We start from the raw sequence: 4,380 nt of genomic DNA, 5'->3' as shown, positions 1-4,380 counted from the left end.
CTTTTGCCCTACTGCCTCCAAACAACTTGACGGAAGTGACAACGGTGGGAACCTACAATATGGTATCTTCCATTTAGAAGATGTCCGAACATGATATTAACATGGATCATCACCAGGTGTTACCTCCAAGCCCGATAGAAATATTGTAGCAATCGATGTTCTCGGCATGGGAGGCAAACCCCAATGAATGCTCATCAAGAATTTGGGTAGATAGGACTAAGGAGTATGGTACCTCTTCAGATCCTTGGTCGCATGTACATTCTACAGACGAAGGGATTGTTCAATCAATGAACATACATGGGGCACCATGGGAAGATTACCACCATCGTTCCCATCTTCCAGATTACAAAGAAGATTACTCCAGCAACCTTAATCATCCATAAATTTTTGACTTTCTATTAAATTCTATAAAACGGTGGATTCCAAGTGAAATATGTCCAATATTGAAGAAACTATCACCATAAATATCTCGACTAAACCAGATGTTGTAGAAAATATTCATGTCAGTAAATCTTGTTCTTCTTTAGAACTGGAAGTATATTACGCTCTCTTTCGCGAGTTTAGAGATGTCTTTGCATGGTCATATGAAGAAATTCCAGGCATCAACTCGAGCATAGTTGAACACCAAATTAAGATATATCCAGATGTCAAACCAATAAGGCAACGGCTTCAGCAGGTGCACCCAAAGAAAGTCGCTGCCATCAAGGCAGAAGTTGAAAAACTTCTTCATGCTAGTTTCATTTACCGAGTTCCTCTAACTGATTAGGTATCAAATATTGTTCCTGTGATGAAAATGCAAGTAACAATTAGAGTGTGCGTCAATTACAGGGATGTAAACCAAACTTTTCCAAAGGACAACTACCCTACACCCTTCATCGACCAGATAATTGATGAATGCGCCGGATGAGAAATCTTTTCATTTATGGATGGATTTTCCGGGTATAATCAAATAAATATCTGCCCACAGGACCACTCAAAGACTGCATTTATATGTCCATGGGGCACATTCGCATACCGTAAGCTACCTTTTGGTTTAAAGAATGCAAGGGCAACTTTTCAGAGGGCAATGAATTATGCCTTCCATGACATCAAGAACATCGTTCAACCATACCTCGATGATCTTCCGGCGCACTCGCGAAAGCGGACAGATCATCCGTAACATTTGAGAGCAATATTTCTACATTGCTGACACTACAAAATAAGACTCAATCTGCACAAGTGTTTGTTTTGCATCGGTTCTGGTCATTTACTTGGCTTTGTAGCTTGAAAGGATGAAATTCGTCTCGACCTGTGCAAGGTTTAGGCAATCATCGATTTGGCTCCACCTTCAAATTTTCTTCAGATTCAAAAACCCAAGGGAAAGAAAACTTTCTGAGGAGGTTCATTCCAAATTATGCCATACTTGCTAAAGGTTAAACACGTCTTTTGAAAAAAGAAGTACCCTTCAACTGGGATCAGGTCGCGCAAGCTTCCTTTGATGCTATAAACGAATCCATAATAAAAGCATCATTAATGTACGCTCCTGATTAACAAAGAGACTTTAACCTGTATCTAGCTGCAACAAATATGACCATCACAATGGTTTTAGTTAAATAAGACAATGGAATCGAACATCCTGTTTATTATTTGAGTCGAAACTTAAATGATACAGAAAGCAAGTACTCATATGTTGAAAAGCTGGCTCTCGCAGCTGTTCAAGAAATATAGAGATTCTGACACTATGTCCTCTTTCGAAAAACTACCGTTTCGTCAGATTGCAACCCCATGAATTACATCTTGTCGCGAAAGTTGCTTGGGGGAAAATATTCAAAGTGGATAGAAATTTTGCAAGAGTTTGATCTGGAATTTGTAAAATCCAAATCAAAGAAAGATCTAGTTTTCGCAGAGTTACTATGTGATTTCCTATCGTCATCCAACGATTCAACATCCAAAGCAACAATCGTGGATGAATCTTTGTTTCTGATATCTTCGAGCGATCCATGGTATGGAGATATAATCATTTATCTCCAAACCCAAATGTATAGGTCTAATACCTCTCACTCAGAACAGTGACATACTCGATACCAAGCAAAAAGACTACATGATCATCAGTGATACACTTTACCGTCGTGGTGTCGATCAGTTCTACGAAGGTGCCTCACCCATGAGGAGGGTAAAAAAGTCCTGAATCATTTTCATTCAGGCACATGTGGGGGGCACCAATCTGGTTATGCTACGGCACAAAATATTTTATGAGCAGGATACTTCTAGCCAACAATGTTCAAAGATTGCATAACCGCAGTCAAAAGTTGGCATGCTTATCAAATCTTCGACCGCAAAACCAGAATACCACCCACACCTTTGTAGCCAGTAGTTTCTGTTGGGCCATTCGCCAAATGGGGCATAGATTTCATGCAATGTAACTCCATCTCGGCCAAGGGGCATGGGTATATCATAGTCGCAGTTCACTATTTTACGAAATGGGCCAAGGCGCTGCCTACATTAAACAACAGCGGCGGAACAACTGCTTTTTTCTTTTTCAACCATGTAGTCACCAGGTTCAGGGTTCCATAAGCTATAGTCACAGATCATGGATTTCATTTCCGCAATCACATGATGGTTGAATTGGCCACCAAATTAGGACTGTCCCACGACAGCTCTACTCTGTATTATCTGCAAGCTAACGGGCAAGTTGAGGCGATCAATGAAGTCCTGAAACGCATGCTGCAAAGGATTATTGGAGTCCATAAAAGGAGTTGGCACCTAATCCTGTACTCAGCCTTGTGGGCATACCAGACATTGGTGAGAAATGCAACTGGGTTTACACCCTTTCAGTTGGTGTATGGCTTGGAAGCGATCTTACGAGTTCAGTGTGAGATTTAGTCTCTCAAGCTCGCAGTCGACCTCCTCCCCGGAACATCAGAGGAAGAAGCTCGCTTCTTAGAATTAATCAAATTGGATGAAACTCGTCATGACACTGCCTTGGCTAATGAAGCGCATAAGAAAAGAGTCAAAGTGCAATTTGACAATAATTTCAAACCCCGCATTTTCTCAGAAGGTGACCTGGTCTTGCTCTATGATCAGGAATCAGATAAATTGGGAGCAGGTAAGTTCCAGTCTTTGTGGATGGGTCCTTATATTGTTAAGCGTGTATTAGTGAAAGGGGCCTATGAACTAGTAGATTATGATGGAATTCCACTGTCGCAACCCCGAAACGGGTTGTACCTTAAGTGTTACTATACCTGACTCGGCATGGTAACCTCTTCATATGCTTTTGTTACATTTTTTCGTTCATTAAGAGTGATCATTTTGGTTAGGTAATCCACTTTTGCATTTTGTTTCAGATGTCAAACCCATTGGAGTCATTTGTTCGATATGCCGACTGGGTGAGTCATAGTACGTGGAACCTATCTTCTGCAGCTTGGGCCATCTTTGATCCAAGCGGCGAGTTAGTGAGTTTCAGAGGGGTGTGTATTGGTCAATCAACGAAAAAAATCACTGAATATAGCGTGCTGATATAACTCCTCTCTGATGCCATCGCGCATGGCATATGCCGACTTTTCATCAGGCTAGACTCACAGCTCGTCATTCTACAACTTACGGGCATCTATTCCGTTCGGAATCCAGCTATCTATCGCATGTTCCTAAGGGTCAAGATTTTGGAAAGACAGTTCGATTCTATTCAATATCAACATATTTCCATAAACTTAAACACATTAACCAATTCATTAGCAAATTACGTGTTAGATAAACATTTGCGACATTTGTAAAAGGAAAACATTTTTTTTAATCACTGCATCAGGATCATGTAACTTAACCAGAATAAAACTCCGAAAATCAAAAATATATATATAATTATTTATAGTTTGTACATAGTGTTCTGTGTCCAGGACAAAATCAGTCATAAGACCCAAAAACTCAAAATGGTAGGGGGCACCCTAGTCTAATGGTGCTCATGATAACTATTCACTGCCTGTGCAATCATACGTAAGAGCCTAGTCCATTGGCTCGACACGCCAGTGGTATGGCGTTGTAATCTCAGAGGCAGCTCATCAGTCCTCACATTCAGAATGCCAAGGGTGAGACCCTTGATCTGATCCTGTAACACTGCAAGGGTCTTAGATACATGCAGGTCACGAAGAATGGCCCTCCATACAGCCTCTCCTACTGGAACGACAGCTACTCCTCTTGGGCTCTTTGTTGGTCGCATTGGCCCAATAATTGCATAAGCACATGAGTTTTGATTAGTCTTGATAAACATTTAAAAAAACACAAGAACATTATAAAAAATTATAAACAGAGATATGGTCAGATATTTTTACCTATGACACCCCACTTCTCGCCGGCAGGCAGCACCGGATCCGGGTCACCCCGGAAATCCATCCTAGTATATGGATACTC

This window comes from Pinus tabuliformis, chromosome X (assembly GCF_031772625.1).
Source record: "Pinus tabuliformis cultivar Carrire ecotype Pingquan chromosome X, CPIR1, whole genome shotgun sequence".
NCBI lineage: Eukaryota > Viridiplantae > Streptophyta > Pinopsida > Pinales > Pinaceae > Pinus > Pinus tabuliformis.
The sequence above is the reverse complement of the archived record's forward strand: the minus strand, read 5'-3'. Positions refer to the sequence as shown.